At 47.1% G+C, this 22,353-nt stretch overlaps 1 long non-coding RNA gene across 4 annotated transcripts in view; it reads left to right on the forward strand.

The window, feature by feature from the left end:
- Positions 1 to 5,995, forward strand: part of LOC102155858 — a 30,625-nt gene extending 24,630 nt beyond the window's left edge. For 3 of the 4 annotated variants that reach the window (XR_005360766.1, XR_005360767.1, XR_005360768.1), the window contains 3 exons: positions 2,248 to 2,560; positions 4,391 to 4,480; positions 5,798 to 5,995. This is a non-coding gene — a long non-coding RNA (uncharacterized LOC102155858). The remainder of the gene's footprint in view (positions 1 to 2,247; positions 2,561 to 4,390; positions 4,481 to 5,797) is intronic. The other variant, XR_005360769.1, reaches the window with a different exon arrangement.
- The last annotated feature ends 16,358 nt before the right edge of the window (positions 5,996 to 22,353 follow it).

The following is a 22,353-nucleotide window of genomic DNA, read 5'->3' on the forward strand; positions in this document are numbered from 1 at the left end:
GTAGAAGCTGGTTACCAGCCCTGGGGTCCACGAAGGTCCTCAGGGTTTCACACGAGGGCGTGAACCCCACAGAAGAGGGGTCCCAGAGGCGTGCTGAGGGGCTTGGGGACCACTGGTGAGGGCTGAGTGGGTGGCCCAGGTTACAGATGGGGAAACTGAGGCACAGAAAGGCTGAGTAGCATGCCCGAGGTGGTACAACCAGGCTTGGGGCCAGGCTGCCTGACTCCAACCCTCAGGCTGTCCCCACTCTGCCTGGCCAGGGAGCTCCCCTGCCGCCCGCCCGGTTTGCCTGCAGTCTGCTTTCCCTCCTCCCCTCCTCCGCCACCTCTGAAATCTGCTGCCTACTTCTGCCTGTCAGCGTGGCTTCCCCATGCCTTCTGATCCATTACCCTGTGTCGCTTCCTTCTGCTCACTGTTCTCCGCTTCTTTCACCTCTGCCCCCATCTCCCCGTCTGTGCTGACCTTGCTTCTCTGCCTCGACGTCTCATCTGTTTCTTGTCTCCAAGTCTGCTCGTGTCTCTGCCTCTGTGTGTGTGTCTGCTGTGTCTGGGGTGCTCTGTGTCCCTGTGTCAGCCCTGGGCTTTTGTCCACGGGTCTCCCTGTGTCCCTATTCCCACTATTCCCCCGTGTCCCTGTGTCCCTGCCTCTTTCTGAACTCATTGCTTCGTCCCTCCCCCACCCCCAGCATGTCCTTCTGTGTGTATCTGTGTTTTTCTCTCTGCACTTCTTCTGGATGCTGTTCATCTCCCTCCTTCTCTGGCCACAGTGAGCCACTTCTGGGTGGATCCAGTCTGGGAGGCAGTTTTGATTATTTACGATGCTATCACTTATTAATCATCATCTTTATAACAACCTCAAAATAACCAGCTTCGAACTCCGGCCCACCGGTGGACAGTGGCCTATCAGCCTCATCCTGCTGCCGCACAGACAGATGGAAGCTCCCTGCTTCTATTCATCAGGCTTCGATACGCATCTCCTTTGGAGACTGTCGGCTCCAATGTTACAATCACAGCAATATTAGAATAACAACTTAAAACCAATCATTTTTATGGGGACACACACAGTATAAAAAGACCTGCCTATCTGAGGACACATATAACATCAGTGGCTATTGTCCCATAAAGCTGTCAGTTAGAGAAACATCTCGGGGAGTCCTTGAACACCATCACCCAACTTTAACGAGAGAGAGAGAGAGAGAGAAAGAAAGAAAAAGAGGGAGAGAGAGAGAGGAAGGAGAGAGAGAGCTTTGCAAATCATTTTTCAGGGAGGTCTGGGGAAAAAATGTGAGCAATGGATTCCATAGGGGACCATCGGATTTAGGTAAATGGCTCAGGCCTGGCCCCAAGTGGTACTTGACATACATCTCCTGAAATTCTGGAGCAAGCTTTGAAAGGGGCAGGGACAAAGGGGGGCCCAGCATGCATGGCCTGGGCCATTTCTAGGTTCAATTTCCCTGAATCATATCCCCAGACGAAGCTTTGTGTGTTAAGATTTTTACTGGGAAGGATTCCCAGGGAAAGTCAGAAGGGGAGAGAAATGACACAGAAAGGTAGAAGGCCGGGGCCAAAGTGGTCAGGCAAGGTCCACCCCACGCAGTGGACCTCAGGCTCAGTTCCACAGGGTGGCCCTAGAGACATGTGGGTGACACCTTCTCACTGGAGCCAGCCAGGAGAGTATTTATTCCCCCACCACAAGTCATTGGTTAAGGGCTTCCGAGGGGCAGGTGGGATATAGCCCCCAGCCACTTCTGGCCCTTCATGCATGCAGACAGAGTGGTTCCAGCAGCCTGCAGGCGGGCCTCCTGAGAACAGGGCAGGTGCTGGCTGTCGGGATGAAGCACGTCAGGAGCCGGGGTGCCTGGAAATGGTGAAGGCAGCTTGAAAGCAGACATGTGCAGGGTTGACAGCCCCTGCCATGGGGCCCTGGGCAGTGCTTGCATCCAGTGGCAACACTGGTCTCTGCTGCTTCAACTCTGCTTGGGATTGGGGTGGACGTAGACAGGCCTGGGATTCTCTGGGCTGATGGATACTCAATTGTAGTTATAGGGGAAGAGTTTTTTAATAATAAATTTATTTTTTATTGGTGTTCAATTTGCCAACATACAGAATAACACCCAGTGCTCATCCCGTCAAGTGCCCCCCTCAGTGCCCGTCACCCATTCACCCCCACCCCCCGCCCTCCTCCCCTTCCACCACCCCTAGTTCGTTTCCCAGAGTTAGGAGTCTTTATGTTCTGTCTCCCTCTCAGGGGAAGAGTTTTGTACCTCCGAAGTGGGTGTCCCTGGTTCGCCCTGAGGCTCCTGAGTGAGTGATGGGCATCTTAAGATGCAAAACCTCATGAAGAAGAGTTCACAACCAGGTACGCCGCGAGAGGACCAGCTCTTTGGAGATGAAATGCAGCACATGTTAAGTCATGGGTTCAAGTCAAACATGCTCTAACGGACACATAGTGGAACCAAAGGCATAGTTTAGCAGCAGGTCTTCCGGAAAACAAGCAACCAACACAAGCAAAACCCTGACTTGCTAAGACAGAAGGTGGGAGTGGGAGCAGCTTTGACAAGGTCAGGTTATTCTACATATTGCGTTTGTGTAAATTAGAGCAAGAGCCCCCTGCTGGGTGGATGTGGCACTGCTAGACCATGGCTTGGCAGGTCCAAGGCAACTTTCTTGACAGAAAAAATGCCTTTGGGGATGGATTCCGCTGAGTGCCAGAGCAAACGATTTGGTGAGGTGAGGATTTCAGCCCTCATTCACCCCATCTGCTGGGTGCCATTGTGCAGTGTGCACGCCGTACAACTCTACATGACAGTCCTGAGCTTTTAGCTGACTGTGTGCTCGGCACTACCAGCAAGAAAATGTAGATTGTGCATTTCATGAAGGTGAGGGCTAGGTCAGGGCTCTTTACCCCTGTGTCTCCTGGCACTAAATACAGTGCTTGGTATAGAGCAGGCATTCAGAAATGCTTGTTGAAAAAGTGGATGAATGAATTGTAAATGTATCATAGATGGTCTGGCATGCCACAGTCAATAAGTGTTTGCCAAACGAATGAATGACTACTCCTGTCAAGTCTTCTGTGAACTTCCGTGGCACCACAGAAGGAGAGGCAGTAGAGCATACAAGCTTGAACAAGCCTATTTGGATTAAATCCCAGTCTTCTACTGATTAGCTGTGTAATCTTGGGCAAGTTACTGCTACTTTCTGTGCCTCTGTTTCATCTTCTGTAAAATGGGGGCAATTAATAGGGCTTACTGTCAGAGGGCTCTTATGTAGATCAATGTACCCCTCAATCATGTTAGCTACCTGTTGTTATCATGACCAGAGATGATAGGTCCCCAATGCTCTGTGCTGGTCAGACCTCCTGGAGAGCTGTGTTGCCTTCTGGGTGCCGTCTTCTAGAAGAGACAATGACAGCTGCCTTGACCATGAAAGCCCCACAGGAACTTCCTTATAAAGAACTAGTGAATGAATAAAGTGTGTCCCACAAAAGTTGTTCAGAGTAGGGGTAATTTAGGATGGATAATATAATATCTAGTAAGCTCTTTTTTTTTTCTAGTCTAGGCCCTGTAGCGTAAACTTTTTTACATAAACTCACTAATTAAAAAGCTCCACTTTGACCCCAGTAGCCCCTCAGTGATTGGAGGGGAGAGACCCACAGTCCCAGGGATGAGCTCTCCTTGGATTTATCCAATCTCATACAGATTGGGAGCCATTCCCCCAGGGATTGGTTCAGAGGTGGACAGGTGACCCGTTTTGGACCAATGAGATGAGAGATGTTGGCTGGAGGGTTGTGGGAGAAGCTACCTGGACATGATGCCTGCCTGCCTCCTTGTGAGAAGGCCGTCCTGGAAGCCTCCCAATAGCTGCCTTGTCTCCATGGAAGGTTCCAGCCTTGGTTTGGAGCAGCTCCCCTCGACGACAGGGAGGGCAGTTGGCCATCTGGGATGATGCTGCCACCTCTGACACAGCTCTCCTGCTGGCCTCGTCCATCACCTGGACCATTGAAGTCCCGCTGAGGTTTTAGCTAGCTCGAGCTCAGTTTTCTGTTATCTTCTGGAGGATGGATGGCTCCTCACTGGTACCCTGGCTCTTCATTTCTTCCTTTTCCAGTCTGCTCCTTATGGTATGAACCTTATACCTTGAATTTGGCAGGGCTCAGTGTTTGGAAGCTTTAAAGCCTCTCTCATTTCTTGCATCTCATTTCTTCCTCAGAGCCACCTGTCCCCTGAGTCTGTGCATGCGTACCTAAGTAGCAGGGCTGAGGAATGCAGAGACAAAGGGCTCCAGAAGATAGAAGGGGAAAGCATGGGTTAAGATCTTTAAATGTAGTAGCTGCTGCACTGTGTGAGGCACAGTACTAAGAGTTTTACCTGTGTTGCTTTTCACTTTTCCAGCCCTGTGGCAAATACTGTGGCTATTGCCATTCACAGATGAGGAAACCGAGACCCCAGGTTGGTCTGTCACCCCTCGGAGTCACACATGTGGTAAGCAGCCTCATTTTGTGTTGACCCCACAGAGCTGATGGCTCCTAATCAGGAGCTGTGCCCCCGCCTGGGAGAGAGCACTGGCTGAGAAGCAGGCCAGGCCCTGAAGATCCATATGGGAATTGCACACAGAGTAATTTTATAGACAATTAAATCTGTAAAGATTGGCCGGTATGTGTACTTAAAGCTGTGTGCAGAGGTAATTGCCAAGTTTCCTTCCATCTGTCGAAGAGATTTTAAACAGAGGGGATGGTCTACCAGGCTGAATGCTCAGCAGACCAGTTAGGGCAAGGAAGAGTGGGGCTGGGTGCTAGGAAGTGGCATGGAGAGAGGACAGGGCTGGGGGTGTCCTGCTCCATGGGCCTTCTGTCTCAGGAGCCCGTGTGCTGGAAGCCGCCTGGACTGGCCAATGCCTGCTTTCCCACTCAAGAACTGTGGGACTCCAGGCGAGCAGCATCTCCTTCTGAGCCTCAGTTACCCCATCTGTACAATGGGGACAAAACATCTACCACCTGAGGTTGCTGCTGGGATTAGATGGGATGATGTCCCAACTGTCTTCCTGTCACATTGTCCAGAGCCTTTGTTGTCTGTTCTCTCACCAGCCAAACCTGGGGTTTATGGACCATAGTTGGGGAGATCTGCCTGAACTGAACTCTGTATTCATAGAGTTTTCCACCAGCCTCAAACACTTGGGGCCAGTCTTTTCTAAGCCTTTGGGTGACCTTCTCTGAGTGATACAGTAGAAAGTGGTGGTATGACATTACTTAGGGTCATCCACTCACTTGGCCAATAGTCTTAGTTACTTCATGGCCTTGTCCTTATGCCGTACCCTCTATCAGTTACATATTGTCCTTATAATGCCACACAACAAACCGACCCAAAGTTTATGACTTAAAACAACAACCCTCTATGGCTCCTTATGAGTCTGTGGGCCAGTTGGTGAGGTTGGCCGTCCTGGGCGGGGGTCGGAGCTCATGCATCTCCAGTCAGCTGGTGGATCCGCTGGGGACTGGTTGATCTAGGATGGCCTTAGCTAGGCTGGACATGTTGTCATGGCAGAAGCAGAGCGGCAAGAGAGGGAATCAAAATATACAAACATTTAAAAAATTCTCAGCTTGTGCCGAGTTTGCTGGAATCCTATTGGCCAAAGCAAGTCCAGGGGTCAATCTCAGTGTCCAGTGGGAGGGCAGTGCCAAAGGGCGTGGATAGAAGGAGGCAGAGATGACTGGAGTCATGACAGCAATCCATCTATCATGTATCTTCCTGGAGATCTGATTGCAGGATCTCAGACTTTCCTTCTTATTTTTCATTGTACAGGCAGGGAGAAGAACCCACAGACGCTGTTTGAACGATGTGGCTACAATCTCACAGTCTCCAGCCTCAGCTGCATCCTTCATATTTCCTAGATACGCCCAATGACCTCTTTAGCTTCTCTTTCCCTGTAACAGATGACATCTCCCTCCCTCCTAGCAAATGATCTGATCTCCTAGCTCATAGAGATGATAGAAATTGTCAGGAGAGTCTTTCAACTTCCTACCTCCTTTCATTCATTCATACTTAATTTATTTTTTTAAATGAGCACCTACTGTGTTCCTGGCACTGTGTTAGATGCTGCTGCTCAGTGATGAGTAGGATAGAGTCCTTGACACCATACAGCTTGTGTGTGAATGGAGGGGGCCATAATGAACAAGTGAGCAAGTGAATTCATTTACATGGTGATTCAGGCAGTGATGAGTGCTGGAAAGACAATGGAACAGAGAAGAGAGAGAGGCATGCCTGGTTGTGTACACGTGTGTGCTCACTCTGGGAAAGTCCATTTACAGAGATGTGACTATGACAGTGAGCTCTGAACACCACTGAAAGGCCAACCTTGAGAAGAGCTGGGGAAGGGTGTTCTAAGGAAGGAAGCAGCCAGTGCAAAGGCCCTGGGGCTGGAATAAAGGGGGCCTGTGTGGCCAGAGCACAGTCAGTGAGGAGAGTTGGGGAGAAGAGATCAGAGGGGCAGGAGCAGACTGCACTGTGCCTTGAAGACAGTAGTGAGAACTCTGGGTTTTCTCTAGGGACAGTAGAGGGTCTTGAGCAGGAAAGTCATATGATCTAGTTGATACTTCTAAAAGGGCACACTGGCTGCTGCGTGGAGAATGAGCTTTCCTGTGCCTATACCCATTCCTTCATGCATTCTTCCTCATGATGTCCTTTGGGCTGCCCCATGCTCTCCAGCCGGGCTCTGGATGCATCCGCTCCCCCTCTCAGGCCTCTACTTCTAGAGGATCTCTTCTTGGGTGTGGTCAGGCCCCTCTACTCTCTCTGTTGGTTCCTCTTCATTGGTACTAGAGTGTGTGTGTGTGTGCCTTTGCCTACATATCATCTTTTGCCATTTAAAAAATACATATTTTTGGACAGGTAATATATCTTTGTGGGACCTCTTCCTATGCCTGTGCCCTTTGCCAGGCACCTCAGAAGCTCTAGATGCACACTAGAGTGTGCATCTCTGCCCTTTGACTCTGGGGCTCGCTTTGGCAGAAGTGACAAGTCAGTTCTGAGCATAAGTCTCGAGAGTAGCTGTGTGTGTGCTGTCCTTTTTTTTTTTTTTCCTTTTGTTCTTTATTTGTCATCATGCCTAGGGAGCCAGGAGACAGAGATGTGTGGAGCAGACCCAGCCCACCACCCATATCCAACCTGTAGCCCACAGTCCAGCCTGGCAAAGCCCAGTCTGAGATTTTGTGATCTTTGACTTTACAGCAATAGTTGATTAATATAGAGATAGAAGCAGAAGGTTCAAAAGTGCAAGTCCTCCTCTTACCCTGTCATTACAACCCAATTTCCCTCCAGGAGACTCCCAAACTTGCCATGTATGTCTCCAGAGAACCTTCGGCACACAAACCAGTCCTTACGTTTGTGATCCCATTACACACTGTTGGGTATCTTCCCTTTCTTCACTTCGTGTGTCTTGGGAGATCATTTCATATCAGCACACAAAGAAGTTCCCCAGCCCTTTTACGGCCATATGGCATCACATTAGATGGATTTTCCATAGTTGATGGAACCAGTACCCTACTGATGGACACTTGGGTTGTCCAATCTTCCACAGGTTCAGAGGAGGCTGCTGTGCCTATGTTGGGGCATACACATCATTTCTCACACGTGCCGGGCACCTCTGTTGTATGCATTCCTGGAAGTATAATTGCTTGGTGCCTGAGCACATGCACTTATAATGCTTCCAGCTGAAACCACATTGGTCTTCATAGGGGTTGTCCAATCCACTCTCAGGGATCCTCAAGTCTCTCCTTAAAAAACAAACATAAGAATAAAAAAGCAATGGCAAGAGGTCTCAAATGACCCTATCACTACTTCTTTTTTCAACCTTGCCTGGTCACTTTTGCTTCTGGAAAAGGGCTCTGCATTCTCTGCTTTGTTCCCACACAGCCTGTCTGCTTTCTACCTCCACCATCTTATTTCTTTTTCAAAGATCATGGGTGACTGTTGGAAAGACCATTGGGCACACATTCACTGGATTGGTTTCATATCACTGAACGCAATTTCCTCTTCTTTGAATGCTCTCTTGTCTCTCATCCTGGAAGATATAAGGAATTTCTTCAGCGGAAATGTAAAAAAACCTGACATACTCCACAGGAGGGTTTAGAGAGACCATTGGGTGGTCTTGATTGCTGTCAACACTTTATTCACAAATAGGCCAAATTGTTTGAATGGTGTATTGGGGAAATAGTTTGAATATTCAAGCGTAGTGAGGCTAATGGATAATGAGATGGGATTTCTCTGAGGATGGTGTCAAATCCCTGGATTGAGCCTGAGGTCCAAAGTGTGGCCTAGACTAGTGTTTCTCAAACTTTGATGTGCGGACAGTCACTTGGGAATCTTGTTTAAAATGCAGATTCCACTTGAGTAGGTCTGGAGTGGGGCCTAGATTCTGCATTTCTAACAAGATCTCAGAACCATACTTTGAGTATCAATGTGAATGACATTGGTTAGTGAAAGCAGTGTTATTAATAAGTAAAGGGATTGTTTCTGTCTGTAACTTTTTTTAAAAAAAGATTTTATTTATTTATTCATGACAGACACACACACACACACAGGCAGAGACACAGGCAGAGGGAGAAGCAGGCTCCATTCAGGGAGCCCGACGTGGGACTCGATCCCAGGTCTCCAGGATCAGGCCCTGGGCCGAAGGCAGGCGCTAAACCACTGGGCCACCGGGGCTGCTCTCTATCTGTAACTCTTGATGGCAATTTTAGTCTCAGGGACAAGTAGTTATGGGTTAGCACCATGGAGCTTCCCCAAGGAGTTAAGCACATTAACTCCAAGACCTTCCACTTTGTCCTGCCTGGAAGTAGCCATCGCCTTAAACCCTTAAGCAGACAGCAAAAATAGTGGTGGTCTGCATCTAGGCCAGATCAAGGCCAACCTCAGGTGTCCTGGATCCTGGGATGTCTTGGACACTTTGCTGGAGCAGAGAAAATAGGCAAGGATGATTCCCATTGGCTTGCCTTCCTTTCGCTCCTTCTCAACCTATCTGGGGTAGACAGATCTGGGATTGGGAAAGAGAAGTTCTCTGAGTGTATGTAGTGTTATCCATGGCTATGTGGCACGTGGGATCTGCAGCCACAGCACTTACCAAGCTGGTGGCCTTGGGCAAGTCACTCAGCCTTATTTTTCTGTGTGTTGGCACAACAGTGGTATAGGCCGAGAGGCTTCCCGAGAGTAAATTAACTCAGTAAATGAGTTAACACAGGACAGTACCTGACACATAGCAAGTGTTACATATTTGCTAGTAATAATAACAATAATAGGACAAGTTACCCCCGCCACATTGTCACTTCATACTTGTCCTCCTCTATATACAGTCAATCCCCAAATACCTCTGGTCTACCTACTAAATTTTAGTAACTCTTTTCACATATTTCCAGTTCTTTAAATACCACTTTCATTTAGATCACAGGGGAATATATATACATATATGTATATTTTTACACAGTGCTCATCACAAGTGCCCTCCTTAATCACCATCACTCATTTAACCTGTACCCTCACCCACCTCCCCTCCAGCAACCCTCAGTTTGCTCTCTATAGTTAAGAATCCATTTTATGGTTTCTCTCTCTTTTTTCCCCTGTGTTCATTTGTTTTGTTTCTTAAATTCCACATATGAGTGAGATCATGCGGTATTTGTCTTTCTCTGGCTGATTTATTTTGCTTAGCATAATATACTTTAGCTCCATTCATGTCAACCGCATATGGCACGATTTCATTCTTCTTTATGGCTGAATAATATTCCATTGTGTGTTGTGTGTATCACATTTTCTTTATCCATTCATCAGTTGATGGACATCTGGACTCTTTCCATGTTTTGCCTATTGTGGACATTGCTGCTATAAACACTGGGGAGCAAGTACCGCTTCAGATCACTGCATTTTTATCCTTTGGGCAAATACCTAGTAGTGCCATTGCTGAGTCTTAGGGTAGTTCTATTTTTAATTTTTTGAGGAAGCTCCATACTGTTCTCCAGAGTGGCTGCACCAGTTTGCATTCCCACAACAGTGTAAGAGGGTTCTCCTTTCTTCACATCCTCACCCACACTTGTTTCCCGTGGTGTTAATTTTAGCCATTTGGACAGGTGTGAGGTAGTATCTCACAGTGGCTTTGATTTGTATTTCTCCGATGCTGAGTGATGTTGCACATCTTTTCCTGTATCTGTTAGCGATTTGTTTGTCTTCTTTGGAAATATGTATATTCATGTCTTCTGCCCATTTCTTAACTATATTATTTGTCTTTTGGGTGTTGAGTTTGAGAAGTTATTTATAGATTTTGGATACTAACCCTTTATCAGATATATCATTTGTAAACATCTTTTCCCATTCTGAAGACGGCCTTAAGGAATATTCTTTTTTGTTCAATATTTTGTTCTATGAGCCACCACAGAGCCTGAAACATAGTCGGTGCTCAGCAAGTATTAGAAGCAAAAAAAAAAAAAAACCAAATGAATGAATGAATGAATGAATGAATGAATGAATAAAAGATCTGGTTTCCAAACTGGCACCTGCTTCCTGCTAGCTGTGTGTTCTCTGACAAGTGAATAAACTTCTCTGATCCTTCACACAGAGTTGTGAAGATTAAATGAGATAACAAATATAAAGCCCTTGCTTTATCATAGTTGACATTTACTTAATGCTGATGACAAGGTGTGTGTGCCCACAGGCTTTTGTCTTGTCTGCTTCTGATTGTCCAAAACACAGATATTCACTGAGTGCCCTTTGTGTTTTCAGGCCCCATGCAATGCCAAGCAGATCAGCTCCTGCCTTTTGGGACCTACTCTTCAGGGTTTGGGCTCTAATTAAAACTTTGGTTACCTCCAATAACAGCACACGGGTTCTTTTTCCGAGGGCAGGAGAGCATACAGTTCTCTGGACCATGGTTTTCGTGAAAACCTTTCTCTAGACGCCTCTAGTGTTATCTGCTTTCCCTTCCTTGACTGCTCCCTTTGTTTTTGTTTTCTGAAAGGACAAAGCAGTCTGCCTTTTATCTGTTTATCCTGCCAAATCTGCCCCCCCATCCCACCCCCAAGAGGCCAGGCTTTGAAGGGGTGGGCGGGCTGGAGGCAGCTTGATTCGTTTTGCCAGCTAAGCTGGAAGCTTTGTGGGCACATTCTCATGAGGGAAGTATGGGACTTCCAGAGCAAATCTGGGTATGGGCCTGAGCTGGACAAGACATTTTAACAGGGAAAAACCAGTGGATAAAAAATGCAGTTTGCCTTTGGAAGTGGGGGCTTTCCATTGCCCAGGGAGGGGTGTGTGTGGATGCTTCCGGGGAAGGTCCAGGTGATGCGGGAGCAGGGGTCAGGCTGGAGTTAGTTGACAGTGAATGGAAGCTGGAGCCCTGTGCCTTTGTGGGGTGCAGGCCTCTGCGTGTGTGCACATCTGGGCACATTTGATGTGTGCTTCCATGTCATTAGTGTGTGTCGTGTGGCCTGGCTCTGTGATGTGCTTTCTGAGTGTACATGTTGTCTGATCTGTGTGACACAAGCCAGTGTGACTCTGGTGTGCATGCATATGGCTCTGAAGACTGGATTTCTCATGAACGTCTTGACTCACTCAGCCATGCAGTCTGCAATCTGCAGAGTACCAAATGCTACATCAGGTGTTGGGATATAAGCAGGGGGTGGGGCAAGAAGGGAGAGAGGAAATGTATTTGTTGCTGTCCTAAAGCCAGAATGGAATGGAGGAGACAGAGACGGACTAGGAATGACGAGAATAAATGGGAAATGGTCCTGGGCATGGATGTGCAGAGGGAGAGGTGCTGGACGCTCTTGGGGGCACATAGTGAAGATGCTGTCTGAGTCGGGTAGGTCATGCCCTGGGCTCTGAAGCTGTTATGAATGGAAGCTGTTTAGGTGAAGAGAGGATGGATTTGGGGTGACATGATTTTTTATTTGTATTTTTGGACCTCAGTTGAACCGAAGTGAATAAACCACACTTCTCAGGTTGCGTGGTGCTGACACACAATGTATGTTGAAGTGCCATAGACGTTTTCTCCTATTTCTTGTTCCATGTCACTGCTCCCCCAGAGGCAGCCACTCTAATGCATTTTAAATGTGTTCTTAAATAAGTATGTATTTTGGAGAAATATATCATGCTGGTTTTAAGTCAGTATGTGTGTGTGTGTGTGTTTGTGTCTGTGTGTTTAAGATTTTATTTGAGAGAGAGAGAGAGACTGAGAGTGTGTGTGTTCAGGAGAGAGAACACAGTGTGGGGAGGGGCAGAGGGAGAAGCAGGCTCCCACTGAGCAGGGAGCCTGATGCTTGACTAGGACCCTGTGATCATGACCTGAGTCAAAGGCAGACCCTTGACTGATGAAGCCACCCAGGCACCCCTCTTTTTTTTTTTAAGATTTTATTCATATATTTAGAGACAGAAAGAGAGCAGGAGGAAGGAGGGGCAAAGGAGAGGGAAGGAGAGAATCCTGAAGCAGACTCAACGCTGACTGTGAAGCCCAATGTAGAGCTTAATCTCATGACCCCGAGATCATGACCTGAGCCAAAACCAAGAGTCAGATGCTTAACTGACTAAGCCCCTGTTTTCTTTTTTTAATTATGACAGCAATATCCCATTATATTTTCCTTTAACTTTATGTATCAGAACCTTCCCCTGTGGCTTTTCCTTTATTTTACAACATCTGACTCCCTCATAGTATCTGTTCCCTTGGTGTTGGGCACCTACCTTAGCTCCTGTCCCAAGTTGCCATGAGCAAGGCTGTGATGAACATTTCTACATGTATTTGGGTGGAACTGGCTAAGTCTGTCTTCATTTAGGTGGCCTTGAACACAGGGCCTTAGACAAAGATTTGGGTGCAGTTACTCAGTTGAGGAGGTGATTCCAGGAAGCAGGAATGAGGGAGCAGAAAAATAAGAGAGGGAATGGGGATGTTAAGCGTGCTGATGAGCTGATTCCCTGCGTGGCCACCAGGGACCTTGGAATCCCTGGAGGTTGCTTAGGGGGTCTCCAGGGGATAGAAAGTCCTCGTGGATGGCAGTTCCCGATCCTAGCTTTTGGTATCTGTCCCTTGTTTCTATTTTCTCTCTATTGCTTCTTTCTTTACTTGGTTCCTTCTACCAGGCAGTAATCAGTACTCCAAGGATATATCAGTGAACGCAACAGATGGAGTCATAGCTCTCATGGAGATTACATTCTATCTGGGAGATGTAGATAATTAACAAGAGAAATTTCAGGTAATTTCAGACTAAAAATGCTATGAAAGAAATAAGACATGGGAATGGTTCAGAGAGTCCCTGGCACAAGGGTAGGGGTAAGCAATTTAGATTTGACAATCAGGGATGACTGAACTTCTCTGAAGAGGGGACCTCTTCTGAGCTGAGCTGAGAAGGAACTAGCCATGGAAAGGTCTGGAGGAGGAACATTTCAGGCAGAGGGAACATGTGCAAAGGCCCTGAGGTAGGAACATGCTTCTGTTTAAGGAGTGATGGAGGAGAGGGAGTTTTGGGTAGAGTGGGATGAGGTGAGGTCAGAGAGATGAGCAATGGCCAGATCACACAGGACGTTGCAGTCCATAGTGAGGAGTCACCAGACAGGATCTCAGAGAAGGGCCTAGATAAGCCAGTGATCACTGGGCTGATTCATCCTTCTGGTTAATTTTGGCATTAGGCCTAACTACTTAACAAAGAGTCCTAGAACTTCACCAAGAAGGTCCCTTGAATAGGAAAGTACCTTAGAGAGGACCTGTTGTCCAACCTCCTGTTAAGGCTGAAATGCTGCTATCATATCCTACCCAGACTACCATTCCACCTCTGCTTGCACATCTGCAGTGCGTGAGGAGCTCATGTAACACCTGTTTCTGTCAGTTAGGACCTTGGTTGCCAGATGCAAAAAACAAAGAAGCCAAAGCAACTTAAATGTAAAAGGAGTTTGTTAATTCAGGTAGTAGAAGAGACAGAATAGCTTCAGATTTGGCTTGATCCAGGTCCTAAAGGCTGTCACTCAATTCAGTCTCTCTCCATCACTGAGCTCTGTTTTCTCCGTGTTGGTTCCATCTCAGACTGACTTTCTTTCCCTGGAGCGGCATAAAACTTCTGCTCTAAAGCTGGAAGGAAAGTCTTTGACCTGTTCCTGGACCGTGTGGCCTGTATGCATATCCCTGAACCAATCACCTTAGCCTCCTGATTGCTTGGGATCTTTGGGTTCTTTCTGCTGTTTACTATCAGATATTAGTATTTTTTGTTGTTGTTGTTGTTCAGTCACCAGGCAGATGTACCTTGCTTATATTGTAGCAATTTTAATTTAGGCACAAATGCTATGCTTAATGAGTGTGCTTTATCTTCAACAATATTTTAGAAAGTAGAATACTGAGGTCGACTTAGCAGCTTGGTTGTTCCCTGTTCTGACTTCTCTGATCTCACTCCAATGGGAGGCTTGGTGTGAGATCAGAGGCTTGTTACTGCCTCACAAGCATGGAGAGGTGGGCTCTCCCCTTGGTATTTGCTGGTGTGGGTGGTGGTATGGCCACGGGTTTTTGTTCTGTAGTGTTTGGCTGCAGTAGCCTGGTTACTGCCTGGAAGTTTCCTGTTGTGCTAGGCTGCCCCTTCCCTTGTCTTCTAACTGGACAGATTAGGCTTTTGTCAGTGCTTATTTTTGTTTGTGGTTGTTGGTTTTTCCAGACTGCTGCATTCTCAGGTTCCAAGCAAGGAAGAGATCTGTGCAGGGTGGGGTGAGAGGGAAGGAAAACCCAACAAACTCACCCTCGTGTTTCCCCTTGGGTCCCAAGTTTTCTGACTAGTCCTTATCTCTACCTTACAGGCTTCTGAGGTTTGTTCGTCTGAACCATATCCAGGGTTCTGCTTGTGCTTCACTGAAGGAAAGGGGACAGCATGTCTATCACATCTTTCCAGAAAAAGATATCTGGCTACTGTGACTTTTGAATATTTGTCCCTGTCTTCTGCCTCCATGGGAGAGTGAGCTGTTGGTCCCAGCCTTGCCCCTGGAATGATCCCAAACCAATTCAATGACAGCCTTTTGGAAACTGGGAGACTGTGGCCATGCCCCACCCCTCTTTGTTAGTCCAGAGACCATGAGATTTTGTGTTAGCTGCTTGGAGCTCATCAGTGTTGCCAAGTTGACGAACCCCGAGTTGTGTAGGTCACTTGATGTTTGTCTGGGAATGTGGAGAAGAACATGGGGATCGTCCCTGTCTCTTGTCACTTCTTTCACATGCTCATCCATCTGTTAGCCACCCCCATCTGTGCCCCATGTCCTCATCATCTTCACTCCCAGAACTAGACCCACTCGACGCCAGCATCCAAGCATGTTTCCACCTCAGGGCCTTTCCATTTGGCATTTGCCTCTGCCTGAAAAGCTCTTTCCACAGAAATTTTCACACCCCATCCCATCCATCTTACTAATAGAGAACTTCTCTGCATGCTCCATAAAATAATGCCCCTTCCCCACCCTGGTGTGGTTCTTCCCTCACTTCCACCCCTTGTTATAACAGAATGTCATATCCCCACAGATTTGTATGTTGAGATATTAACCTTCAATGGGATGGTATTAAGAGGTGAGGCCTTTGGGAAGTAGTTAGGCCGTGAGGGTGGGGTCTTCATCGTGGGATTAATGCCCTTATACACAGAGGAGGAGACATAGGGTCTCTCTCCTTCTTGCTCTCTGCCGTGTGGGGGATACACTGAAAAGATAGTCATTTGCAAACCAGGCAGAGGGGGCTCCGAAGACACCAGATCTGCTGGTACTTTGAGCTTGGACACCCAGCCTCCAGAGTGATGACAAGTAAATGTTTGTTCTTTAAACCACTAAGTCAACAATATTTTCTGGTTGCAGCCCAGACGGGCTAGGCCAGCACTGATATACCAAGTCCTCACTAGTTTGCTTACTTACTGTCTGGATGCCCTCTCTGGACTCAAGGAGGGGGGGGCTTGTTTCCAGTGCCTAGAACACTGCCTGGCAGATGGCAAACACCTGACTGACATTGTCGAATGGGTGAATGAATACTCATACTGGGTGCTGTGCTAGATGCTGTGGATGTGAGTGGGAGACACCTGTTGCCATGATTTTGGGACTCATGGGGCTGGAGCAGAAGTTGCGTATGAACCAGCTGATCACACGAATAATTAATTGCATTAAAATGCCACAAAGGAAAAATACAGGGTGCTATAAGAACATCAAATAAGGGGCATCTGACTGATTTGGGGGTTTTGCTGTAGGTGCTCTGGACATATGATAAATGGGAATTAGGCTTATCTACTGATAAGATTATTGGCACAACTTCCTTATACAAACATATGTATTTGATTACAAATACAATTCTAAAAAAAATTTATGTATTTGAGAGAGTGCACACACACACACACACACACACACACACGAGCCACCGGAAGGAGGGGCAGAGGGAGACTCAGCACTGAGCTCAGAGCCTGACATGGGGCTCCATCCTATGACCCGTGAGATCATGACCCGAGCCGAAATCAAGAGTCAGACACTTAACTGAGCCACCCAGGTGCCCCTATAAAAACAAATTTATACAAATTGTTTATCCAGCATTTATTGAGCACCACAACATGCTAATGAGCACTGTCTTGAGCAATTTATGTTCATTATTTTTACTTACCCTGCAGAGCAGTTCTGTCCCTGAAGCCACAGCCGGATATCGGGCCACTTTTCCCTGCAGAGGCAAGTCACGGGGCATCTCTGTGCCTTGTTTTGTCCACTTCAGAAATGGTGATAAAAACCAGTACTAACTTCATAATTGAATGAGTTATAGATATATTTGTCGTTTTATATATGAGGCGATTGAGGCTCAGAGGGAAGAAATGATTTCCCGAGATCCCAGGCACCGGATTCAGTCCCTCACCTGCCTGCTCCGTGACTTTTCGTCTGGCCAGTCAGTGTATTATTCCACAGAAACACACCTCAGCCCTAATCTATTGCTCTAATATTTATAACAACGCGGCTACAATTCATTTTTCTGCTGCTTCAATGAATCACCTCCTGATACTTTTGATTTGTAAGAGCAAAATGCCACCTCGATTTCTATTATCTGCCTGAGCCCAGGAAGCAATCCCCAGGTATACTCTTTGCCTGGATATTTTTTTTTTCCATGCCTTATGGCCCATGCTGCCTGATATACAGCAAAATGGGTTTGTGATTTAGCAGCAGAAAAGGTTAACTCTAAATAATGATCAGAAAGTTAAAATATAGAGCCAGAATGTTGCTTTAGTTTTTATAGGTTTTAAATAATTTCGCCTCCTTCCCTGAAGGATTTAGCATAATTCAATGAGAAAATTGCATTCAGGTCCTGTGGGCTGCTCTGACGTGACTGAATTGCAATGAGCAGAAGAGATGCAAAGTGTCTTTCCGGAGATGAACCTGCCTGAGCCATGAGCTCAGGGAGGAGTGACCCTGGGGAGCATCCTGGCTCCCCTGGGCTCCGCTGCCTAATCATGGGGGCAGCCCAGCTGGCCCAGCTGGAGCCAGTGATGGCCACGACAGGTGTTTGTGCCAGGCAATGAGGAGAGCAGGGATCATCTGCCTGGAGAAGAATCCAGTGGATCAGTGCAGCCCAGAGAGAAGTCTGATCTCACATGTTCTCTACTTTTGACTCTGTACTGCCACCTTTGCAGGGCGTGGTTAGATCCCATCCTTGCCATTTACAGATTGTATGAATTAGGATTGTGTCTGGCTGCAATGAACAGAAAACCTCACTGACTCTGGCTTAGGGAGGTTGGGGTTTGTCTGTTTATTTGGAACAAGGAAACTATATAGGCATTCTGGGGCTAGTGCACAGCTCAAAGAACCCATCAGGGACCTAGACTCTGCTTTTCACTGGTAGGCGTTATCATCATGCAGTTTCTGGGTCTCGGGGTTAGTGTGAGGATTAAAGTGGGTTAATATATGTAAAGTCTTTGGTATAGTTCTTGGTACATGGCAGAGGCTCTGTGCTTTTTTAATCAGGAAGCTTATTTCAGTCTGATTTTCCACTAAATGAGGCATCAGGAATGTTTTCCCATCTCAATAGAAATCTGCCCCATCCTTTTTAATGGATGCTGTGGGCTTCCCATTTGTTGTATAATGTTGTATAATGGATCCCCTGTTGTTGGATAGCTAGGTTGTTTCCAGTTTTCCATCCTTATCAGTATCCCTCTTCATAAATATTTGTGCACCAATCCAGTGATTTCCTGTGGGAAAATTTCCAGAAGTGCAGCTGATACAACAGGGCTTGTAGCATGTGTGTATGTGTGTGTGCATGTGTGTGCACGCACCCCTGCACAATTGTGTGTGGTCAGAAGGGGCTGGCACAGGTGCATAAGTTACGATGGTTCTTCTCCTACGTGGCCTATAGGCTCAGTGCTTAGTTCGGGTCCTGCAGAGTCTTGTCCCTGCCCTGTCCTCACGCGAAGGCTAGTACAGACCCCACTGAGGTCAAGATGACCATTTCGCACTGCCAGGTGATTGGGCTCCTTAGAGTGGGCCACTGGCAGCCTTAGGGCCCCCTGGCCTTTCTCACTCCAGGACTTCCAAAATCGAATCACCTAGTGCTCCCAAAAGGTGCATCCTCCAACACATCCTGAACCAACGTGTTCCAAAGCCAGGGAGTTTAAATCAGTAGACATTACTCCTTCCTAAGGTGAAGCTCAGTAACAGCTAATAGTTATTGAATGCTTGCTATGTGGCAGGCCCTGTGCCAAACACTGTAAAGGCATTGGGTGATCACAATACTCTTGGGAGATAGGTAATATTGTTATTCTAATCTTTCAGATGAGGAACCAGAAGCTCAAAGTGGCTGGGTAATATGTTCAAGGTCACAGACTGAATAGGAGGTAGATCCAATTGGCATTGTCTGATCATTATGTGTGGGCACAATCTTGCTTCATCCCCACTGGGCAGTCTGTGTAAATATACTAAAAAATGTCACTTTTTACCAGATTTTCTAAGGGGGAGACTGGGTTTGGGGAGTTTTAAAGGGATATTATGGATGCTGACTTATGTCAAATAAAGCCTCTTGTGTGCCATGTAAAATCTAAATCCCTTATGACCCAGCATCACTGTGAGAATCCTTTCCTGTGGCTATGCCTCAGGATCTAACCATTCTGAATCTCAACAAGCTTCCAACAAGTTGAAACTTGGCAATGCCCTGATTTGCTGCAGGCCACACATTTTTGGTTAACACAGTGATCATAACTGAGGAACCGAAATGTGGATGTTAATACATGGAGACTCCACACAACATAAATCAATTTAAAAAGCAATTTACCTGCGGTTAGCAACTAATGATAAAATGATAAGATTACGCTGTGGCAGAGATAGCCAGATACCTTGCAGAATTGTTTGTTCCCTAATGTGGGGACTGTCACCACAGCTGCTTCATTTCCAAGTCTCCCTTGCTCCCAAGTGTGATCACATGACTAGAGTCACCAATGGAATGTGAGCGGACCCATTAATGGTCACTTTTGGTCTGGGACCTCTAGGAAGTAAGTTGAACTCACTGTCTAGGGAGATGTAGAAGGCTCTGAGGACCAAAGGGGTGCTGGAGCCACAAAATGGAGCCACAAGGTGGAAGGAGCCTGGGTTGCTGATTCCCTGAAAGCAATGTCAGCAATTGGCTGGGAACATGCACATTTGGGAGAAAAAAGTTCAGTGTATAGTGAGCCACTGAAGTTTTGAGGTTTATTTGTTCCATCACCTAGCTTTATTGTAATGAATACATATGCCTGTCAGAAACATTTCTATAGTTGGGTGAGGATGTCTCAAGTGGCAAAGGGAAAAAGGCAAAAAGTAATGACTTAGAGCTGTCTCTGTTTAAGTGTGTTTCCTGGAGTCTGGGAGCAGCTGAACTTATTCTGGTCACCAGGGGCTAACATAGATCTGGGAACCAGTTTCACCATATGTAGGGAGTGCCCCATACCTCCAACAAGCAATTCTCGGGACACTAGCTGGGTGACTGACAATCCAACTCAATTCTGACACCATTTGGAAATAGCATCAGATCCCATACGTTAAGGGATTATTATAAAAGAATATAACTTGGGGTGCCTGGGTGGCTCAGTCGGTTAAGCACCTGACTCTTGATTTTGACTCAGGTCTGATCTCAGGGTCATGAGAATGTGCCCCATGTTGGGCTCCCTGCTCAGCACCAAATCTCCTTGAGGTTTTCTCTCCCTCTTCCCCTTCCCTTCCCGCCTTCTCACTCTCTCACTGAAATCAATCAATCAATTTTAAAAATAAAATAAAAGGGCATATAACTTTGGGGGCACCTGGGTGGCCCAATTGATTAAGGGTCTGCCTTCGGCTCAGGTGATGATCCCTGAGTCCTGGGATTGAGCCCCTCATTGTGCTCCCTGCTCAGCGGGGAACCTGCTTCTCCCTCTGCCCCTCACCTGACTTATGTTCTCTCTCTCTCAAATAAATTAAAAAAATATATATATATTTTAAGGATGTAACTCAGGAACAGCCAGATGGAAGGGACACATAGGGCAAGGCATGGGAGAAGGGACATAGGTTCCATGCCCTCCTCAGGAGGACCAATCTCCCCAAATCTCCACATGGTCACCAACCTTGAAGCTCTCTGAGCCAGTCTTTTTGGATTTTCATGGAAGCTTCATTGTATAGTCACTTGATTAAATCATTGGCCATTGGTGATCATTTCAACCTCCAGTTTTTCTGGGCTCCCTAGGAAGCAGGGGCTATGCCTAAAAGTTCCAGCCCCCTAGTCACAGGATTGATTGTCCTGGCAACCAACCCCTATCCTTAGGTGAGGTTCAAAAGCCACCTCACAAACATAACAAAAGACACCTTTAATGCCCTTTGTCATAGGAAATTCCAAGAGTTTTAGGAGCTCTGTGTCTGGAACCAGGGCAGAGACCAATCTATATGTTTTCTGTTATCTCACAGGAGCTCTTCCTCTCTGGGAGTGGGTGAGGGTGTCATGTCTGGTAGACCTGGGGTCTCCTGTGCCTGTTTGGGAGAAATGATTTTCCATGTGGTCAGGAAGTGCCATAGGGGAGAGTCCAGGTCACATTTTAGAGAATGCCAAGGTCAAACATCATCCAGTCTGAAGAACCAGCTTCAGTCTGAAGTGGAGGGAAGAGCAAGAAGAGCTTCAGAAGCACAGTCCCAGAGCTAAACCAGATGAAGCCAGAGGGCCCAAGATTAACAATGGGGGCAGGGGTGACAAGCATTGAATTAGTTTATATAAGCCATTGGCTATGTGATGGGCAATGGGGGAACTTGTCTTCCAGACACAGAAGGGGAGACTGATGAGTGACTCCTCCACACGTGGATGGGAGGTGGGCGAGCAGCTTGGATCCCCCAGGTCAGAGCTGGTGTTATATGGCTCGAGATGGAAATGAAAGCAGGTAGTGGTGGGATCGAGTCAGGACCAAGCAAACCATCCCCACTGCATCCCCAGAAGCCTTCTGCCATTGTTGCCTGCCCAGCGGCCAGGTCTCCATCTTCTGAAACAGTACCCTGATCTTCCTGTGGGAAATTGTCCTTTCCACTCTTGATCCTACTGGTTCCCGGGGTGGGGGGCTGCTGCGATCTTCTAGTCTCAAAGTTGATGAGTGACCCATACTTGAACAGTTAGCATGTGCCACCCATCCTGGCTACAGTGATTGGTTCAGGGATGGGCATACGAGCTGAGATGGGCCAGTTAAAGCCAGCACTGGGACTTCTGCTGGACCTATTGGAAAAGAGGTTCTCTTTACACTGGAGCTGCCCACTGCAGCTACATTGGGAGGGGAGAAGCTTGCCCAAGTGTAACAACAGCACTGAGACACTTCCTGACACCACTCTTTGGTATCTGGATACAGCTATGCTTGAAGCCGGACCTCAAAGTTACCTGAGTCAATCCATTCCCCTCAAAGAAATTGTTTTAAGTTGATTTCTCCAAAGGACAGCGAAAAGAATCCTAACTGATTTCTGGGTTTCTCCTTCTACTCTTTGCCCTTTCTTAGAGGCTCCCTTTTGACCTCCCTCCCTCACAAAAGACAAATGGGTCTTTATGGGAAAGGCTTCCGTCGCCTGCCTGTTTTCAAGTTGAGCCAGTTTCTCCAGGTTTGCCCCCAACCAACTTTCATTCCTTTATTTTGTTAAAAAAAAAAAAGGGACGTTGTGCCCAAAATGAAGTCACTCGTGCTAAACTCACATCACCCGAATCAGACTTAATCCCTAACCCAACTAAACTTTAAGCCTCTCTCGGGAGTGTACCCCTAAGGGGTCAGTCTCGAATTTTACAGTCAGCACTAGGGGGTATTCCCCTGATAGGCCCCGTGATCCCCCAAAGGAAGGTGACCTGACTTGGAACAATCAGCTCTTCGCCAGAACAACTTTCTCGCCCCACCTCC

The sequence above is a fragment of the Canis lupus genome, chromosome 6 (genome assembly GCF_011100685.1).
Source record: "Canis lupus familiaris isolate Mischka breed German Shepherd chromosome 6, alternate assembly UU_Cfam_GSD_1.0, whole genome shotgun sequence".
NCBI lineage: Eukaryota > Metazoa > Chordata > Mammalia > Carnivora > Canidae > Canis > Canis lupus.